The sequence below is a fragment of the Globicephala melas genome, chromosome 3 (genome assembly GCF_963455315.2).
Source record: "Globicephala melas chromosome 3, mGloMel1.2, whole genome shotgun sequence".
Lineage (NCBI taxonomy): Eukaryota > Metazoa > Chordata > Mammalia > Artiodactyla > Delphinidae > Globicephala > Globicephala melas.
Window position 1 is genome coordinate 146230818 of NC_083316.1, and position 22674 is coordinate 146253491.

Below are 22674 nucleotides of genomic sequence, written 5' to 3' on the forward strand. Positions count from 1 at the left end.
CTACTTCCAGAGAAATACTAGCTTGAGTACACCAGGAAATAGGACAAAGCTCTGTTTGTGATTTTTTTAAAAAGTGGGAACAGTTGTCCATCAATGGGTAAATGCATAAACGATCTGTTAGTTATCTAGTGAGTACTACACGGCAGTTAAAATTAGTGTGAGACATCTCTGTGTCTCAATTTGTCTCAGAAAAACAAGACGCAAAAGAATATCTATTACATGATATTATTTAAATTCTAAAAACACGAAACAATTTTATATATAATTTGTGGACACACCCATACATAGAAAAGGTATTAAACTTGCATGGAAATCGTTACACATGTCATCTTCAAGCTACTGATTACCTCTGGGAGGGAAGGGACAAAGTCCTGGAAAAAGATCAGAAACAAATAGGACAAATGTCAGCATCTATTAAATCTCCGTGGTAGATCAATGGGTATCTTGTTATTTTCTATCATTTTAAATACATCTGAAATACTGTATGAGAAAAATAAAGCAAGCTGGCATTTCAGAGAAATCCAAGATGTAGGGGTTCATGTACACTGGGAAGGATGGGAATGAGTCCTGGAAGATTCGGGGTTCAGTGGGGGTATGTTCTGAAAACTTGTAAGGAAAAAAAGAATGACCTTGTTTGTTGTTCTGAGGTTCAAGTCTTTGTCTTTTGATGGAGGCATTTAACTCATTTATATTTACTTCAGAGCTGATTAAAAATATTTCCCCCTTATTGGAAGCAGTGCAGATGAGCGATGGATAGATTTCACAAACATGTTTGTTTCACAACTCCATGGTCACGAGCTCCACCCAGGCACATGAAACGTCAACAGAAGATTTGGGGTCAGTGAGCGACCTTTGTTTGGGTGATAAGAGCTGGGCTAGTGCCAGGCTTTTCAACCAGATCCATCTGAAATCGCAGTGGAATTTAAAATGAGCAATCTTCATCTCGAAGTGGATGTTGTCTCACCAGCTGGGACCCCATCAAACATACTGGTAAAGGACATTTCACTCGGAGAGGCAGGGAGGCGTGATGCAAAGAACATAGATTCTGAGACAGACACAAAACAATTCCATACATAGTTTGCCGCAGCTGGACACTCACTCTTGCTGAGTGGGCGCTCATCTCCACCCCACCCAGATGGCAGATTGAGAGTCGGTCAGCCCTGGGCTTGAGTCACATCTCTTATACTTACTAGCACTGGATGAATTAGTTCATCACTCTGAACTTCAGGCCCTCCTCATAGAACTGGGACACTGGCAGCTAGCTAACAGAGCTGTTGGCAAATTGAACCAGATAGCTTATCTAAACCCCTGACACGTGGTGGGCCCTTGGTGGACTTTTATTTTATTTTCCCTCTCGCATCTCTGGGGTACTGACACAATCTCATTTCACCCTCCCAGGAAGGTAGGCAGGAAGTGAGCCCCACAGAAGGGTTGATGCTGGCCTTGAGGCAGGTTCCTAAGACTGGCCACCAGGCTGTTATTGTCTGTGGTCTCCTGATCAGTCCACCGACAGTTCCATCAGGGAAGGCAGGGGGATTCAGCCACAGGGGAGGGGGGGGAAGGAGGGGAGGGAGGAAGGACGCCCCCTCCCCACCACCAGCCCCCATCCGAGGAGTGTCCAGCCGGCCTTCCAGTGGCTGCCAGCTCTCCTTCTGAGCTTGCATCAGCAGAGAGGAGTAGCACGTTAAGGCCTGTCTGCGCTGGCTCCACGCTCCATGTGCCCTGGCCCCCATACACCATTTGTCGGGCAGCAGAACAGAATTTGCTCATAAATAAACAAGATCTTGGGTTTCACGTTGGGGAGGCGATGACAGAAGAGGGCCTGGGGCTCTCGCCGTTATCTGCACCCGGGCCTGCCAACTCCTCGCTGCCTGGAAGGGCCGAGAGCAGAGAGGAAGGAGAGCCCAGCCAAGAGCACATTTTTCGGTCATAGAGTCACTGCCTGGCGGCCAGCGCAGCTCCTCTCATTTCCCGCGACGTCCCTCACACTAGCCACCAGGGACTCTGGGCTCGGCAACCACCAAACCCCTGCCCAGCCAAATGTAAGCACCTGAACTTGGTTAGTAGGGAGGTGGATGGAGGGTCGTCCAGAGCCTGGTGTCAGGCCTGGAAGAGAGGGGTTTAGCAGTTTCTAGCCTAGACCACCTGAAGTGTCCCGAATGAATTCTCAGCACAACCCCACGTGGCCAAGGGGGGGCCAAGCCTGGTGCTGGCACAGGGTCTAGGCACTGAGCATTCTGTGTCCATGTCTGATGAAGATCAGATCCCAGGCAGAAAATGATCACCTTCAAGCCTTGGGAGAATGGAAGAAATGGAAAACTACACAACAAGAAAAAAGGATGAATTATTGCCACACAGATGAATCATACACACATAATGTTGACCGAAACCAGACACAAAAGAATATATACTGCATGATTCCATTTGCATAAAGTTCAAAAATAGGCAGAATTAATCTATGGTGATCAAAGTCAGAATCATGGTTACCTCTTGGAGGGGGGATTGACTTAGAAGGGGCATGGGTGCTGGTAAGGTCCTGTCTCTTGATGTAGGTGGGGATTACATGAGTGTCTCCATCAGGGAAAGACCCTGAGCTGTATTCGTGGGATGAATGTGCTTTTCTACTTTATCTTATGTAGGTTATCCCTCAAGGAAAAGTTTTTTTTTAAAGGATCTTAAAAAGAATGAAAGCAAATCAGATCACCTCCTTCCGTGATTAAAACCTTAACACCGACTGCCTACTGCATCTCCAAACTCCCAACTTAGTGTCACCTTCTCAGAGAGGCCGTCCCTGACCGCTTATTTTAAGTCGCTCACCCTTAATAACTCACTACACTGTCTTTTTAAATTGTCATCCTAACAAGTACCATCATCTGAGGTCTACACCTGAAGCCAGAACTATACCCGAACTTTCAGTTACATGACTCGTTAGATTCCCATTTTCTTAAGCTACTTTGTCTGGGTTTTCTTGCAACCAATGAGAGTCTATGCCAAGCCCTGTGCTGGCTGTAGAGGAAACTGAGGACAGTCTTAGCCAGTCTCTAGGGGGGCAGTAAGCACTGTGTCCACATCTGATGAAGATCAGATCACAGACAGAAAACAACACACCTTCCCAACAGTGGGAGAGTACTAAGCCGTTCAAAATATTCACTGAGTAAGTAAGTCAATGGATGGATGGATGGATGGATGGGGAAAAGGGGTGAACGAGTGGATGAGTGAATGGATGGGTATATTTCTCTTGAGGAAAGTTGCTCATCATCACAAGGCAATGGAAGTAGAAAAGAACTTTAGATTCCAGGTGGGAGAGACCACTGGGTCTGGAGGGCTTCACAGATAAGGTAGGGATTGAGTCAGATATGCAGGAAAAAACTGAGGACTAGTATTTCTTGATACCTTTACCATGAGGTTGGTATTATTATCTCCACTTTGAAGATGAAGAATCTGAGTCTCAGAAAGGTATAATAGTTAGCCAAGGTCACACGGCCAGAAAGTGGCAGCCGGGATGGAAACCCAGGTCTGGCTGATGCCAAAATTTCTCTGTGGGCTCTCTTCCCAGTCTGCTGCCTGGGACCCTGTGTCTGCAGAGTCAGAAAATGAACTGGGAGGACAGCGGTCTCAAAGTCCCATCCTGGCGATGCTCAGGGCCCCCTGGGAGGCCCAGGCCGGATCCTCTCCACCCCTCGGAAACTCATGTCAGCGGCCTGACAGCTGTATTCCACTGGCTGGCCACAGCTGCCACTGAGGTCCTTGTTCCTGATGCTGAATGTTCCACCACTTTTTCCTGGCACCCCAGGCCTGACGGCCGCTCAGGAAAGCTACTGTACTTGTGAGAAAAGTGAGGTCAGTGCATGTTTCCATCTACTCGGAGAAGGAAAACAAAAACAAATATTCTCGCTACTGAATGTGCTTTTTATTCAGCAGAATCCATCCCCAGAAGGCTTAATTTATGGTTCACCCATGTATCCCTGAGCACATTTACCAGGGGACATCGTGGGGAAGGCTGGAGGGGCCTGTGGCCCTGGCTACATCCTGGCAGGGGCTCCAGCTCCTACAGCAGCAAAGGCCAGAGAGTAACAGCAAAAAGATGATGGTCGATGGTCAGGATCATAGAGAGTGAGGTCAAGCCTTAGGGGCATATATAGAACAGTGAGAAGAAATGGCTACTTGCATTTCTGCTTTGCACATGCTGTTCTGGAATACCCTTCTATTGTCCAGTCTGGTGAACTCCTACTCATTCGTCAAAGCCCAGCTCCAGCCTTCCCCAAAGGCTCTGGGCAGAGATGGCCCTACCTTCTTGGAACTCGCTGAGCCCTGCATCCATTCATCTTGGGACAGGCCACCTGGTATGCTTCTGTTTAGCCAGGGACCTCTCAGAGGCAAGGACCATGGCAATACACCTCTGAAAGTCCGACCTGAGTCATAGTACATAGTGAGTGATGAGTGAGAGAGAGAGTGAGAGAGCAAGCTGGGGCAAGAAAGGGTGTGGGCTACAGAGCGAGGCTGGTAGAGTCTCCAGGGCCCTGCAGGATGGTGGACTGAACGGCAGTCTGTCAGAGTTGGGGATGGGGCTTGTGTGGCTTTGGAGACCAGGCTCAAGAGGTACATTTTAATGGTGGGGAGGAAGGCATGGCTGAGATGGGGTGGGTGACAGCTGACCGTCACCCCCCCAAAGCTACTGGATTTCAAATCCAGGCTGACCTCTCATTTCACAGATAAGGACGTGAGAGCCAGCAAGGGGCTGTCTTGTTAAGCTCATTCTTGCCTGGTGTCCCATTCACACCCCACTGTTCTTAGACGCACCCTAAACCCCTCTGGGCTCCTGCCTCTGCCCCTCCCCTCCTCTCTCCCCTAACCCAGGAGATCTATGTTCTGCTCACTGGCACTTTCTGGGCATGTGGTCAAACCCACAGCTCTGGATGCCATTCCCTCCTCCCCCGGAGCCTCCGTTTTCTCATCGCTGAAACCAAGGCCGCTATCGCGGCCTCAGCTGGGTCAGAAATGAGGTTTTACAGGTGAAGCGCTTGACACGGTGCCTGGAACAGAGTAAGCACTCAGTTCCTTCCTTCCTTCCCCAGACTCTGTTTGGCTTTTCCTCCTCTCTCTGTGAAGTCTATCCCCTCCCCCAGCCGATCCCCACCCCAGGCAAAAGTCTGTCCGACCCTGGAGTCTTGGTGGCCACTGATCAGGCCCGTCCCCAGCGTTTGTGTCCATAGCAGCCTTGTTACCCTCGTGATGTATGGCTTGGGTCGGGTGGGTGTCAGTTGGCTGCCTGCCCCATTCCCTTCCAGACGAGAAGGGCTGGGAAGCTTGATTTCATTTATTTTCATACGTAAGAGACAAAGGGGCGGGGAAGAGAGAGAGAGAAGAGGGAGGGCTGGGGGGGGGGGGCGCCGGGAGAGCAGAGAAGGGTGTTGGGAGCCTCAGGCCCCTCTTGTCTCCTGATCGCTCAGGTCTGGCCGACAGTCGCATGCCACCGCTGGAGGGGCTGACCAGGAGCTTCAGAAGCCACATGGCCACTCACAGTGGACGAAGGTCTCTTGTCCTCCTCTTCTGCCACGGTGAGCTTCTTCTCTGGAGGCTGGGGACATGTCTCCTATAAATTATTCTCCTTCACAGGCAGCACGTTTTTCTTTATGAATCATGCAGGATCTGCCTCCGGCCTCAGTGTGTGTAAAACAACAAATCAGGAGAAATTTGACTTGACCCAAGCAGGGAAGTTTCCATCCATCACAAGAGGAAAATGTTGGTGCAGCAGGGAGAGGCACAGAGCTGGTGACAGACCGAGGGGCGCGGGGACAGGACAGGGGGCCCCAGCCTAGGCTCTCGGAGGTTCCAGGGTGGGTGGGAGACACCCACGGGCTCCAACAGCATCAGCTTCTGGAGCAGCCAACATTCCCTGGTCTCTCACTGAGCACTGCCCTGACCTTCTCCTGGGGTCCTCTGGGCCCTGCCACACCTGGATAAAAGCCACCCTTCCCCCCATTCTCTCCCTTCCCCTCCACACAGAGCTCCTCATAGCTCCCCAAGCAGACCATGTTCCTCTGCACCTCTGTCTTTGTGCACGCTGTCCCCACGGACTGAAAGAACAGCCTTCCCTTCCAAAACCTGACCCATGGGCACACCCGTGGTGATGTTTCCTAGACCCTCAGGGAGAGCTGCTCATGCCTTCTTGGGGGGCCATCACTCTCTTGAGTCAGTGAAATAATTTTCTATGTTTCTGTCCCCCCGAGCCCACCCCAGGCTGACTGTTCCACGCAGGCCAGGCTAGGCCCTTACAGGCCCCGTATCCCTACATGGCCACTCTACGGGGGCAGGAGTCCTGCTTTATCACCAGCACTTGGCACAGAGTAGCTGCTCGATGAACACTGGAAAAATCCCCTGGTACCCTGAATGGGGGTTGGTATACGCTCAGTGGTCTCTGACCTGCTAGAGGCCCCACTCAGGGCCTGATGCGTGTTGAGGCTGATGAATGCAAGATGGAATTGACGACAGGGCAGACTGGTGTCGGGAGGTGAGGGCTGGTTCCTTCCGCGGGCAGAAACTTCTGGCTCAGACTGCCTGCTCCAACCCAGGAAACCAGCTGACCTGTAATGTTCAGCTTCAACTTACTCATAGCCCGGCCCACTGTCTGGATCCAGACTGCCCACCCCCCCGAGCGAATGCACCTCACCTGGGCCCTGGGTCAAGCGGGCTACCTCACTCTGCAGCTCGGTGGATAGGCTCTCCATGAATATGGCTTTCGGGTCCTCTCCTGGACGTCTAAAGTCAGACATCCAACAGTCACCACCCCTCCCATACACATGCATGATCCCAACGCCTCCTACCTCTCTTTCTCTCTCTATCTGCACAAAAGTCCCCTCTGGTTTTTTTTTTTTTTTTAAGTCCCCTCTTGATTTCAGGGCAGAAATATATCTAAAGAGGGGAGGGGGCAATATGGAAATCAGACCGGCACTGGGGAAGGGGGATGAGGGTGGCTCAGAGGACTTGCCCCAATGGCTTCTGAGGATGGAAGATGCCAGATGTAGGCCATGTTCTGGAAGGCTCTGAACACATCTTTAATCAGAGGCTTCAGTAAAAACAGCACTAGATTGCGTGTCCAGAGTCCTGGGTTCTGGTCCCAGCACTGTCATCAACTTACTGTGTGACCTAGAAGAGGTCTTCTTCCCTCTTTGGGTCTCTGTTTCTGTGTTTTTGAAAAATACTAACTCTAGTTACTAGTTATTGGCAGCTTTCTTCGTGCCAGCCACTGGGCTGAGCTCTTTTCGTCCTCTCAGCACTGCATTCATGATAGGAATCATGACTATCCTCTTTCTTCAGTTGTAGAACTCAGCTCAAGAGGTGACTTACTCAAGGTCATACACCAGCAAGAGATGGGGCAGAATTTGGTGCCTGCGGCAGGTTCTTCCTCAGCCACCACGCCATGCCATGAGGAGGGGGTTGGAGAACATGACCCCTATGACCCTACCTCTCTGCCTTGCTTGTCAAGTCCATTTCTACCCCTCCTCCAGGGAGCCCCTCGGGCCTCACTGACTGGCTTCAGGGCCCCTCCACCCTATTCTCACAAGGGCTCTCCACTGACCTCCATCCCATTTCCTGGTGGCCAGTCTCCCTGCTGGGCCCAGCAGGGGACATCACAGGTGCTAGGGGATGCAGAGCTTTTCCAACAGAATCCATCCTACTGCAGGGGCTGTTTCCAAGGATGAGGGTGGAGGGAGCTGAGAACTGCTTACTTTCGAGGTGAAGAGAGCAAGATGTAGTTGAGGATGAAGAGACGGAGCAGGGTAATGGGAGGTACCCCATGGGATTCACCAGGCATGCCTCACTCTGAGGCCCTTGATCTTGACCCATCCTCACTCTTCCACCTCCCCGCTGAGTCCTGGCCTCTGGTCCGCAGGCCCCCACCAGTGGCACTTGGTGAGAGTCACTTTAAAATACTCCCTTTCTCTGTATTTCAAGATTATCTTCAGTAATAATTATATAATAATCAGTAATAATTGCTATTTTCTTGTTTTAGTTCTCAGTTTTCATCATTAGCAACAATAAATTTTGCTTTTAAAAACAGTATGCAAATTCAGTAGACTAATTCATGTATGAATTAAAATTTGCACTTAACAAAAAAAAACTTACATCTCTCCATTTCCCCTCAGTTTCATGTTTTAATTTTGAATGCTAAGTGGTCACCTAGAATGACAGAATCAGAGCAGCTCACATTCCGTTTTTTCACCTTTTTAATTCCTCTGCTACCACTATTTAAATGTAGCAACATATAGTGCCACGAGGGATGGAGACATGGTCTGCGCCCGAAATGAATTCGAAAGATTCTGAAACTTTAGGGGTTTAGTTTCAAAATGAACCCACGTATCTTCATCAGGGGTGTTCTCTAAACCAACTTCCATGTAGAATAGAAAGTTTATTAAAGGACAAGTAATAAAAATGTGCTAATATGAAGTTTACTTCATATTTACTTATTGTTAAAACTCCACAATAACTGCAGCAATTGTTTGGAACTAAGACCAACATCATTTTCTTTTTTGGGGGGGAGCAGTGTTTTATCAGTGTCATTGTTTAGACTTGCCAGCACATGGGGATAATAAAAAGCAGATCGACTTGTAGTCAGTTTTCTTACTGCTTTTCAGTTCCCTACAGAAAACATAGCCCCTTATTTTCTGCATCCTGAGAGATGCCCCTGAGCCATCTTTGGTCTGCCGCTGCCCCAGCCAAAACTCTGAGATTTCGCCACAGTCCCTACACTAGGGTCTCTGTCTCCAGGGTCCAGGCACTAGCTCGCCTGCCTTGTACCATGACCTTTGCACTTCCCAAGAGAACGGATCAGACTTTTTTGGTCAAATGTCCCTCAATTTAAGTTTGTTTGATATTTTTTCATGATTGTACTTAGGTTTTGCATTTTGGCAAGAATACACAGGGATGATTTTGGAGCCTTCGTTCATAATGTTAATATATCTTATTACTGGTGATGTTGACCTTGATCTCTTGACTAAGGTAATTTCTGCCAGGTTTCTCCACTGTAAAGTAGTTACTTCTTTTTCTTTGTAGTTAATCTATAGCTTGGGGGAGATATTTTGAGACTAGGCAAATTCTGTTTTGCCCCAAGCTTTCACCACTAATTTTAGCATCCACCACTTTTGTCCACAACAATTATTACTGTGTTGTTTATCTAATGGTAATTCTCTATTTCCCTTTTTCCTTCTCCATTTGTTAATTGGAATTATCCAGTATGGAAGAACTGTGCCATCTCTTCTATTATTTCTTTAAACAATTACTTATATCAGTAAGACTCATGAATATTTATTTATTTATTTATTTATAAATATATTTTATTTTATTTATTTTTATTTTTGGCTGCGTTGTGTCTTCGTTGCTGTGAGCAGGCTTTCTCTAGTTGCGGCGAGCGGGGGCCGCCCTTCGTTGCGGTGCATGGGCTTTTCATTGTGGTGGCTTCTCTTGTTGCGGAGCACGGGCTCTAGGCGCGCGAGCTTCAGTAGTTGTGGCTTGCGGGCTCTAGAGCACAGGCTCAGTAGTTGTGGCGCACGGGCTTAGTTGCTCTGTGACATGTGGGATCTTCCCGGCAGGGCTCAAACCCGTGTCCCCTGCGTTGGCAGGTGGATTCTTAACCACTGCGCCACCAGGGAAGTCCCTGCATATTTTTTTTTCTATGGGTTATACCTCAATTATAACGCATAGAATTGAATATAAATATTTGATTATATTCAATTATAAGCCATAGAATAATTATATCATTATTTATTTAGTTTTTCAAATTGCTCCAGTGTTGGACATTAGAAGCTCTTCAGTTTGGGTCCTGTTTTTCTTTTAAGAAACCTACATATTTTTGATTTTGTGTCATCAAATGATGTTACAGGCTCAGCTCCTCATTTTATATTTTTCCTGTCTCAACCGCTTATCTAAGGAACCCTGGTGTTTTTTTTTTTTCTTTCCAACATGCTCTTTAGAAACCAAGATCTGGCTACTAGGTGTGCTCATTACTACTTGGGTGTCGCTGCTTCTAGGCCCTCTAGTGGGGACAGGTCTACTAACCCACACATATACTCACATTATCTGTCTGTCTATCATCTATCTATCTATCTATCTATCCATCCATCCACTCATCCATCCATCATTTAAAATATGACTTTAGAGACTGATAATTCAGACTGCAAGCTAACATCTTAGGGTTCATTTTAGCCTTTGCCTTTTATTTATGGCTTCTTTCTCCAATAATGAAAAACTTGATTCTTATTATCTAAAAAATATTTGTGTTTTCATACTCATTGGTATTTTCCAATTTATTTGCATAAAAATCTGCAGAGCATTTGTGTATGATTTTTTAAAATTTAACATTTCCATGGTTATTTTCCCCCTTGTCACTTCACATTTTGTATATTTGTGCTTTCTTCATTTTATGCTTAATTAAATTAGCTACTGTTGTGTCTATTCTGTTATTTTTCTAAACCAAGATTTTGATTAATTCATTAGGTCTTTGCTCTATTGTCTACTTCATGAATCTCTGCTTTTATCTTTATTATTTCCTTCCTGTTGCTTTCTTTTGGTTTGCTTTGTTGTTATTGTTATGGTTTTTTGAGCTAGGAATTTAATTTATTTTATTTTCATATTTACTGATAAAAGTGCTAAAATAATGAGTTTTTCTCTGATCACTGCTTTAAATGAATCCCAGATTCTGATATAGAGTGTTTTCATTGTCATTATTATCATTACTTTAACTCTGTAATTTCAGTTTTTATTTTCCCTTTACCTAGGAGTTTTTTAACAGGAGATTTTTAAACTTCAGGTAGAAGGACCTGTGTGGTTTTTGTTAGTATTGCAGTTTTATTTTGATCAGAGTGTTGTTTGTAATATTTCTACCTTATGGAAGTTACTGATGTGTATTTTGTTGTTGTTGTTGTTGTTGTTGTTTGTTTTTTTGCCATGCCACATGGTAAGCGGGATCCTAGTTCCCCGACCAGGGATTGAACCCATGCCTCCTGCAGTGGAAGTGTGGAGTCTCAACCACTGGGCTGCCAGGGAAATCTCCTGAAGTGTTCTTTATGATAACATTTTTTTTTTAAATTTTTTTGCGGTATGCAGGCCTCTCACTGTTGTGGTCTCTCCCGTTGCAGAGCACAGGCTCTGGACGCACCGGCTAAGTGGCTATGGCTCAGAGGCCTAGCTGCTCCACGGCATGTGGGATCTTCCCGGACCGGGGCACGAACCTGTGTCCCCTGCATCGGCAGGCGGACTCTCAACCACTGCACCACGAGGTAAGCCCTATGATAACTTTTTGTGAATGTGCCATGGACACAATAATTTTCTATTATCAGAATGTAGACTTCAACCTATGTCTATATGATCTGCCCTATTAATTATGTTGTTTTAGATCTTCTCTCTTTCTTTCCCCCATATCACCTATATTGTACTATGAGTGGTGTATTACAGTCTATCATTAGTATGTTTCTATATCTATCTCCTTGTATCTTTTCTAGTTTTTGCTCATGAAAATGAGTGCAGTGTTATTTGGTGCATAAATATTCATGTGTTATATCTTCATTTTAGATAGAAGTTTTAGTGTTAATAAATGTCCTTCATTGTCATTATTAATGCTTTATTAATGCTTGAATTCTACTTTGTCTGATATCAGTATCACTTCCTCTGATTTCTTGTTTGTTTATTTGTCTTCACTTGCCATGTATACCTTCATCCATCTCTATTTTTAGCCTTTCTGAATTCCTTTGTTTTGTGTGTGTATCTTTTACACAGCATATAATTGGGGGTTTTTTGTGAGCCACATTTAAAATCTTTTTCTTTTAGAAGGTGAGTTAAGCTCATTCACAGTTATTGTAATAACTGACAGGTTTGATCTCAATTCTATTGTACTATTTTATAATGATGTATATTTTGCTATACTTACTGTTTCTTAGAGGACATTCTTTATATGGTTAAATCCACTTAAAAGTTTGAGACTTGGGGCTTCCCTGGTGGTGCAGTGGTTAAGAATCCACCTGCCAATGCAGGAGACACGGGTTCAAGCCCTAGTCTGGGAGGATCCCACATGTCACGGAGCTAATAAGCCCATGCACCACAGCTACTGAGCCTGCACTCAAGAGCCTTTGAGCCACAGCTACTGAAGTCTGCTCACCTAGAGCCCATGCTCCACAACAGAAGCCACTACAGTGAGAAGCCTGCGCATGGCAACAAAGAGTAGCCCCCGCTCGCCACAACTAGAGAAAGCCCGTGTGCAGCAATGAAGACCCAATGCAGCCAAAAATAAATAAACAAATAAATAAATAAATAAATTTTTTTTTAAAGTTTGAGACGTATTTTATGACCCAGTGTATGGTTTATCTGGTTTTTGTAATTGATTTGTAAGAGCTCTTTATATATTAAGGATACAGATCCTTTGTCAAATACATTATAAATCCTCTCTGCTTTTAGTTGATGGAAAGAGTGGTTGTCTGAGGAGAACAGAGAGTCAAATAAAGAGCTGTATATTATAAAGGGTAAATATTTCTCTATTACTCATGTAAACAACTTGAGTATGTTCTCTCTCTCTATCTTCAATTGCCTTTATTTAGATCTTCATCATTTCTCTCCTGTATTATTAGACAACCCAATTAACTATTTGGCACTAAAATTCCTTGTCTGTAGATTATATACTGCCTCCAAGTTAACTTTTTTCTTAAATTTATTTAGTTTGATAGCTTGTCTACAAATTCCCTGGTTTTATACAGTTGAAAGGTATCAATCATTCAAATAACAAAAATGCAACTGGAACAAAATAGTTATTTGTAGTGAGGTGGATGGACCTGTCTGTCATACAGAGTGAAATAAGTCAGAAAGAGAAAAACAAATACCGTATGCTAACACATATATATGGAATCTAAAAAAAAAAAAAAAAAAAAAGCTTCTGAAGAACCTAGGGGCAGGACAGGAATAAAGACTCAGATGTAGAGAATGGAAAGAGGACACAGGGAGTGGGAAGGGTAAGCTGGGACAAAGTGAGAGAGTGGCATGGACATATATACACTACCAAATATAAAATAGATAGCTAGTGGGAAGCAGCCGCATAGCACAGGGAGATCAGCTCGGTGCTTTGTGACCACCTAGAGGGGTGGGATAGGGAGGGTGGGAGGGAGCCGCAAGAGGAAGGAGATATGGGGATATACGTATATGTATAGATGATTCACTTTGTTATAAAGCAGAAACTAACACACCATTGTAAAGCAATTATACTCCAATAAAGATGTTAAGAAAAAAATGCGACTAATGCTCAGCTCTTGTATGGGCAGATTTTAACAAATTGTCATGATCCAGCTGATGTGTTTGGTAATAAAGTGTCATGTGTGATATAATCACTTCACTACAAATTAATTCAATCCAGACAGGATGATCCTACACACTGTGAGTCTCCTAAAAGTCACCTGGGAAGTGGGAATAATTAACATGAAGCAATACCTTCAGTCAGCTCTCCTCCCCAACCCCAACCTGTCACATTCCAGTCACACTTAGCTGGAAGGTCTTGGATAACATCAGGCTCTCTCAAACTCCCTTGCCTCAAGCCTTTCTTAACTGCTGCCTTAACTAGACAATTGCAGCTCATTTCAGGAGCCTGCTCAGTTGTCATTTCTCTGTGATAGGGACAGAACTTGAGGTCATCTTCCAGGAAGTAAGGGCATTACCTGTCGAAGAGAGCATGTGCTCTTCACTCTCCTTCCCAGAATGTCTCCTTCTCATCTTCCAGGATTTTTCATCTTACATGTCTTGTCAATCAGGAAACCATCCCTAATCCCTGAGTCCCAGTCAGGAAACTCCTCTTGTGTTTCTTCTTTCCCCTCTCCTTACCCTGTAGAGTCATTGTCTGTTTTCTAGGCTATTTCCCCATTAGACTGGGGACTTTCTGGGAGCAGAGACCATGTCTTTCTTATTCACTTTGGGGTCTCTAGATCCTAGCACAGTGCCTTACACATGAGAGGGCTGAATACATCTTTTTTGAAAAGAAAAATTCATATCATTACTGCATACGATGATATGATACTTATCAAAGCAATTATTTAAGCCTCAGTTTCTCTATCCATAAAATGGTGAGAATTCCATAAAATGGTATTTGCAAAATGCTTACCAGTATGGCCAGCACTTTGTAAGTGCTCACTAAATAGCGTTGATTTTTATTATTACTCAGGCATTACCAACGGGCTTCATTCTGTGGCAAAGTTGTCTCTGAGATGTAGTTTGAGAAAGTAAATAATAAAAGATGATGAGCATAAAATTTAGGGTCTTTGAAAAAAATGACCACTAACAGATATCCAGGGTTACAGCCATAGTAACAGGTTCACAAGCTCTGGTCAGCAGTATTGACAATTTGCTACTCTGGAAAAATAAATATTCCAGTAATGCTCTAGATACCCTATTTTGAAGAAATCCTAAAAAGTTCATTCAGAAGAACGTTATTGAGAGTGGTCTTGGTTAGTGCCACAAAGCAAAAGTGGAAATTGTAGAACTCAAAAAGAACTATTAATATTATCATTCCGGGAAGACAGCTGGCTTCTCAAATATTAACTAACTACTTAGCGAAAGTAAAACTCATTTGTGTGAGTGATAAGTGAAAAGTTCATATCATACCCCATGCTTGAAACTGTCTAATGTCTCCTCTTGCATTAAGAAAAAGCCTAGCCCTTCACTATGGTCCTTCCGATCCTACTAATGATGCCCCTGCCCTCTCCTCTGATTTCATCTCCTACGCTCCTTCTGCACGTTCCTTCCAACACGTCTGTTAGATTCCTCCTGGCCTCAGGGCCTTTGAACTTGCTGCCTGGAGTGCTCTTCCTCCAGGTCTTTGCACAGTTACTCTTTATCATTCCAGCCTCACCTTCAGTGTCACCTCTTCAAGGGAAACTCCAGCCTGCTCTAAGTACATCCATTTCAGATTCTCTTTCTGTCCCATTACTTTTTGCATTTGTCACCATCTAAAATAATACTATTGTGTCAGTAGTTGTTTATTGTCTGTCTCTCTGTGAGGTAAGAGACATCGTAGGTTTTATTTAGCCATGTCTCTAGCACCTAGAACAATGCATGACGTATAGTTGGTGCTCAGCAAATACTTGTTGACAGGTGATGCTTTTGGATGCTTGGACAGCCTCAGGTGAATTTTTGCCTGAGGGACTTGGCCATCAGTCTGAGGCCTATTCTGATCAGAGTACACCTAGCTCACTGAAGGTATGGAAATTAAACAACAATAATAATAATGGCCAATGAATAGTTGTTTGTTTTTATTTCATCTTATTCTGGAAAGTAGCTGTGGTAGACTAGTACTCACAGGAGAAAAATCACAAGTTAACTTTCAGGATCAGAAAAATGACCATTGAAACAGGAGGCCAATGTGGGAGAAAGTGAAAGGTATTTGGGACATGCAGTTTGAAAAGCCATCTACTGCAATTTAACTGTAAATGTGTTCCTGAGCTTCCTGGCAGCTAGAGCAAAAATGGAAACACAAATATTTATTTAATTCTCCATTGCCAATAAAGTAAAAAAAAATCCCCTTTTTGTTAAGAGAATCAAAACTCTTTCCCTGGCACAGATTTCTTATGAAAATTTGTCCCCTGGGACAGGTGGCAAGCCCACTGAGGAATAAAAGTAAATGACGCCTTTAAGCCACATCCCTTCAGTCCGCTCAGTGACTGGTTCCATTAGATCATTTCTTGCAAAGCCTGGACACGTGGCGGGATATCCAAGTGCATTGCTGCAGTGAAACAATGGTGGTTGATTCCATTTCAGTGGAACAAGCTTTGTTATCTTGTGCTGATCATTTCCCCTTTCTGAGCCTTGGCTTTCTCAGCTGAAATATGGGATACGTGATGTTCATTCTGAATAGTACCAGCACTTAATGGGAGAACAAAAGAACAAAATTATTACCTTGATAATTCAGCCCTTAGACTGTGATAGGAGGATGAACAGCTGGAGACGTATTCTTCCTGAAGTTTGTCTAAGAGCTGGGCAAACTTTTGATAAATCCATGGGAGACTTGCTTTCTGCTGGCTAATTTACTGGAGAGCTGTTGGGGAATAGCCCCAGGAAGACAAGGCTTGATTTCGCAGGACGGGGCGGCGAGCGAGGTCTCCCTCGGATATGGAGAAGAAAGGGTAATTATGTTTCATCTTCTTTCAGAGTGGATTGCTGCTGTGGGCCTGCCCACCTGGCGTCTGAGAGCCCTGACAACTCCAAGACCAACTGTCATTTTCCCAGGTGTGAGGGTATCTTTAGCAAGCGCTTCTGGGAAACTGTCACACACACTCTGCCTGGCCCTGCACAGAATCCCAGAGGAAGAGATAGATTCTGGGCAGCGGCATCGCTGTGTCTGTCTGCCAATGCCCCGCTTCACCCAACCCAGGTCACCGGAGAGCCTGGGCAGCCACTTGAAGGTCTGTGTCTGTCTCAGTGTTCAGGGCAGGTTAGCATCCTACCAGGTGGGGGTCCTATCCCCGGCCCCAGATCAGGCAAACCCTTGGATTACAGGGCAGTAAGGGACATGCAGCGAAATACACATCTATCAAGTGGCCACCATGCACTACTTCCATTTCTTCTAACTCCCCACAGCGAGTCAGGGAGTTGGCATTGACTCCAGATGAGAACACTGTGATTCAGAGAAGCAAAGGGACTTGTTCACGGTCACACAGCCAGCAAGCGGTGCAGCCGGGATTTGAACCCAGCTTAGAGATGCTAAAAATCTGTGGTGGAGAAGGGAGAGGAATAGGAGGTAGAGAAAGAGGAGTAGGACAAGTGGATGGAAAAGGAAAAGGAGAATGAGATGGAGTTGGAAGGGAGAAGGCACTACATGAAGAGGGGACAGTGGAGGAGAAGACAGGAGAGAGAGGAGTGGAGACGGCAGAAAAGGAGAGCAGAGCAGGGGAAGGATGTATTCCTCTTGCTGCTGTAACAAGTCACCACAAACTCAATGGATTCAACCAAGACAAATTTATTATTTTATGGTGATGGAGTCAGAAGTCTGAAATGAGAATTATGGGGCTAAAATCAAGGTGGTGGCAGGGCTGGTCCCTTCTAGGGGCTTCCGGGGAGAATCTGCTTCCCTGACTTTCCCAGCTTCTAGTGGCACCAGCATTCTTTGGCCTGTGGCCCCTTCCTCAATTTTCAAAGCTCTGGTCTCTTTCCAGACACACATGGCCTTGGCTGCCTCTGACCCTCCAGCCTTCTGCCACCCTCTTGTAAGGAATCTTGTGATAATATCAGGCCCACCCAGATAACATGGGGTAACACATCTCTAGATGTTTAACTTAATCCTGTCTGCAAAGACTCTCTTGCCATATAAGATAATCTTCACAGATTCTGAGGATTACAGTGTGGCTTTTAGGGGCCATTATTTGGCCTACCATAGACGTGAAAGAAGAAGAAGGAAAGATAGATAGGAAAAGATATAGGAGGATGTGATGGTGGAAATGAAAGGAGAAATGAGGGGCTGGAGGAGGACCTCGAGCAGATTCTTTTCCCTCTCAGGGCCTCAGTTTCCTGCTCTGTACAATGGGGATATGAGAGCCTCTACTCCTAGGGGTTGCGAAGATATTACAGAATTGTGCCACCCAGGGGCCCAGCCCAGCTACCACCATGGCCACGTTCTCTCTTTACCTCTCTGTCAGCCCAACCCCTGCCTTCCAGGGTCTTACCCTAGAGTTCCCACTTTTTTGCTTCCCCCTGGAAGCATAACCCCACCCTCACCCCAGCCAGGACCCTGGCCTAATACATTGCAGCTTGAGCCTGCAGACTGCCTGCTGGCTCCTTCACCCTGCTCACTCCCCGCCCAGCCCCACCCGTCACTTCCAATCACTCCAATACAAAGCATTCCGCCAGATCCGTCTCAGCTGCCTTTTCCTGCCCTTGAACGCCAGCGCCTGGCCTTGAGCTCGGACCTGCAGGGGTGGAGGCACGTGAACTCCAAGGGCCATGGCTCACCATCCCCTCTCCCTCCATGGCCTCGGAGCTTTTGAAAAACACCAACCTGTGCGTTGTACCCTCTCCTGACCATCAGCATTCCCCATTCCCTCCCAGTCACAAGAGAAAGCCAACATGGACATCAGCTACCTAGGATCCTCAAGGCATCACTGTTTCTTTAGGGTGAGGAAACCGACATTTCTTGAGTATCTCTGTGAACCGGGTCCCTTGCAGACATTAGCTCAGATAATCCTCATAACACCCAGGGAAGTGGGATGACTGAGGCACGGAGCAGCCATGCCTCTCTCCAAGGGCACACAGCATTCTTCCTTGCCTGTCTCACTCTGTATCTCTCCCCTCACCCACGAGCCCCAGTTATGGAGCACCTTCCGTGGCCAGGCATTTTATGGATGGTGTATTGGGTTGCGTCCCCACAAAAGAGTCCTAAGCCCTGGTACCTGTGTGACCTTATTTGGAACTGGTCTGCAGATGGAATCAAGTTAAGATGAGGTCATACTAGATCAGAGTGGCCTCTGATCCCATGACTGGTGACCTTATAAGAAGAAGGAAGCTTGGACACAGACACACACTGAGGGAAGAAAGCCATGTGAAGGCAGAGGCAGAAATTGGAGTGATGTATTTACTGGCCAAGGAATGCCAAGGATTGCTGGCAACAATCAGAAGCTAGAGGAGGCAAGGAAAGATTCTTCCCTGAACACTTTGGAGGGAGTGTGGCCCTGCTGACACCTTGATTTTGGACTTCTGGCCTCTAGGACGTAACAATAAATTTCAATTGTTTTAAGCCGCCAGTTTGTGGAAATTTGTTACAGCAGCTCTAGGAAACTAATACAGATAGTATTTAATCCTTGCTACAACCTTATGAAATAGGAACTATTTTTATTTAACAGATGAGAAAATTGAAGCTTAGAAAAAAAAATGTGTTGCTATGAGTCCCACAGCCAGTCAGGGAAGATCTGTGACTTATGAAACCTGGCCCAGCAAACCCCCAAACCTGTACCCCCAAACCTGTACTTCCTGCTCCTCACCAGTAATGGATCTGCAAACCTGGATGCACCCCAGAGTTACCAGGGAAGCTGATTAAAATACTGATTCCGGGACCCCATCCTGAAGATTGCAATGCGGTCGGCCTGGGCTGGGGCCCCACATGCTGCATTTTCACAGCATCCCTGGAGCTTCTAAGGCAGTTGTGTTGGGGAAATGTCACTTCTCACCATGCTCCTCTCACCCAAAGAAGCACGTCCTCAGGGGTCTGTGAGTTGAGTCATTTGGTGATTTGTCACAAGGAGGAAGAGTTGTGGATGAGGTGGGAAGGTGGGTGGGAGGTGGCAGTGGGGGATGGCCGGGGTAAGGAGGACATTCCCTCCACCGCTGCTCAGGGAAGCTCGGTCCTCTTGTCACCCATCTGACAGGACCCCAACCATGTCAGCTCTACCCTAACCCCATCCAAGCCCCCCGTAAGAGGGGGAGGGTTCTTGTCCCAAAACACATCCCTGACAAAGCTCTGCTTTAAATGCGGGCTCCCTGACTCCTAGAACATACTGTGCTAAGCCAGAAAGCAGCCACGGGCAGGAGTCACACCAGCAAAGAGCAGGTGATGGGCCTCAGAAGAGGTGGGCAGACAAGGTGAGGGACTGGAGGGGAGCTCGCATACGCTGAGCACACCGTGTGCCAACACTACTGTGTATGTCCATTTTACAGAGGCAGAAACAAAGCCTCAGAGGATAAAGAGGGGTAAAGGCACCTGCTCAGACTCTACGAGCTCGAAAGTGACCGACCGGGGATGTGAACCCAATTCTGCCCGCCTCTCAAGCCCCATGCCTTCTCCATCCTGCCTGTCCACCTCTCCAGCCCTTCAGCCCTGTTCCCAGACCACACCCTCCCAAATATGAAACTAATTTGCAAACCGAGTGTTCAGTGCCATTGGCAAGAGACGCAGGCCTCGGAGCTGTTAGTACACAGCAAGCGCTCAGCGGAGCTCCAGAAGACGTATCCAGTGGGTGTTGGCAGCAGGGCCCAACCCCCCCCCCCCCAGCAATATTTCAAGAGAGAGATTGAAGCCACATGTTTGGAGGCCATAAGCTGATTGCTGGAAGGACATCCCATATAAACAGCAAGAGGCAGAACCTGTCACTTGGCCTCACCTTTGGTCTCTGACCCAGGCTCCAGCCCCCAGGGTCAGCTATTGCCAAGTACCCCCCTACCCAAATGTCAGCTCCAGACTGCTGAGGGGCACTGAGCTCTGGCTGGCCGAGAAAGGGTTAAGCAGAAGACAGCAGGTGCAAGGGCAGAGAAAAGACAGGTTCTCCTGGGCCTCAGGGTGGGTGGATGGGGAGAGAGAGAGCCAGACAGTTGGGGGAAAGCTGCTCTCCAATTGGCCTTGATCCCCTCCCGCTGCCTGTGGAGTCTGGGGTCAAGCTCCCACTTGGCCCTTTTTCCTCCAGCAAGCCGGGCTCCCTCCGTGGGCCTCAGCACCTCCTTCTGAGACAGAGCAGCTCTGGTGGGGTGGGGAGTGTCTCCCAGCCCCAAGCTCTTCGGGTCTTGGAGGCCCAGGCAGCTTCCCCTTGCGGGGGCTGAGCGTGTGAAGCAGGCCCCTCGGAGACCCAGGTGGGGCGGGGAGGAGAGGGAGGGGGGACCACTGGACCACACGGGCTGAGGGCTCAGGGTTACCAGAGCCAAGGCGACACACGTGCGTTCAGAATTTCCTTTCAAGTCTTCTCAGGGCCTGCTTGCTCCCATCCCTCCCCCCAGCCTTCTTGTTCTGGGCTGTAATCAGTTTGGATGGAGAACAGCAGACACACTTGGGAGGGAGGATGTGTGGGGAGCAGTTGGGGCTGGGAATCATTTGGGGGTTTTGTTACCTGCCAGCAGCTTGCAGGCCCATCTGAGGGGGAGGGGCATGCAGATGCTGATGCTGGCTGCATCCCGGTGGGCAGAAGTGCTGGGTGGGGACTTGGGGGAGGGGCGGAAGAGGCTGCCCTGGAGCTCCAGCCGCAACCAGGGCCTACAGGGCCCTTGCTGGCTGAGTGACCTTGGCTGTATTGTTTGACCTCTCTGAGCCTCACTGGCCTCATCTGTGAAATGGGGCCTTAATGCATATCCTGGCTGTGAGGGTTAAATAAGCTTACAGAGGGCGTAGCACAGATAGGCAGTCTGCTGGCAAGGACTCCCTTGCCCTTTGGGGGAGTGGGGAAGGGGGATGAAACAAGGCCCCTTGCCTGGAAACTGTGAGGCCACAAAGCCAGCGCTTGGACTGCTGAGGCCATCCTCTCAGCATAACTCAGGCCTGAATAGCAAGTCAGGCTTTCTGCAGTTCCTGACCGTCACCTGGGTCTGCAGGTATCACTGACATGGCAAGAGACATCTGTGTCATCCAGGCAGAGCCCCTCACCCCTACCCCAGCCCCCAAAGCTGCTTCCCTCCCCAGGCGGCCGAGCGCCCACCTAGGCCTATCTTGCCCTGACTGTTGACAGATGCCCTAAGTCAAGAGGATCCCTGCTCAAGGATTTGAACCCCATCCCGCCAGAGAGAGTTGATCCTTGGGTTTAAAAATCCCTGCTCTGAGCCCTGCCCCAGGGAGACGGAAGGGGCTTGGTGCTAGATGGTCAGACCCCAGTAAAGGGGGGTCAGGAATTCTGATGGGCAACCCCCAGGAAGGGCCAACACTCATTCATCCTGCCCAGCGGCTGCCTTCCAGTCCGAAGGCCTTCCCCTCCCCCGACCTCGGGGACATGTTTGCTTCCCCACGTCAGAGCCAGAGGACGTGTGGAGCTCTGCTGGTCCCATCTTACAAACAGGGAAACCGAGGCTCAGAGGGGCTCGCTGGGTCAGCCGAGGGCACCGGGCTTTCTCCCAGTTCACGCTCAGCTCTCGGTGTCTGAGGCCCAGAGCACACGTTGGGCCTGGAACAGGGGACCTGGCTGATGCAGAGTCAGCCAGGCCACGGGGGCAAGGAGGGGTAGCCCTCACCCTCTCCCCACCCCTCGGCTTTTGTTAGCAACTGATGGAAAGTGGCAACTCGGAAAGCAGAGGTTTCCGGCTTGCCAGATCATAGCTGGGGGAACAGATGGCCAATTCATCCCATCAAACTTGGCACCTCAAACAAAAGAAACAATATGTGTTTGGCTCCCTAATCTTTTCCTCAGGTTCCCAGGCAGGTGACTGGAAAGTCTGATGACAAGAAAGCTTCGACTCACTTCTGTTAGGACACAAACCACAAACCCGGCCTGGCTATGTTCTGCATGCTCCCTCCACCCCATCCTGCTCTCCCCCTCACTCTCCCTCCTCCAGGGACTATCCAGCCCGCTCAGCAGCAGCTCCGAGTCTCCCCCAGAACCAGTACCCTGTGAGGGTGGGGTGGGGACAGGGGGTGTCCACTCTCTGAGCATCACACCCTTTCTCTCTCCCAGCAGCCCTATTATGATCCCATTTTGCAGATGAGAAAACTGAGGCTCTACAGAGTTAATTGACAGGCCACATGGTCTAGAAGTGGCAGAGCCAAGCGTGATAACAGCAGCTGCTGTGTTTTGAGCTTCTCCTGGCACCAGGACACTACCTCACTTTCTAGATCTCAGAGAGATGGCATTGCCTGGGATCTGGTGAGCTGGGCATGGAAACACCCCCGTGGAGAAGTCTGAAGATGTGGCCCAGGTCTCCTGCAGAGCTGTGAAGTTGGGGAGCTAAGGGGCTCCATGGGAAGGCCTGGAG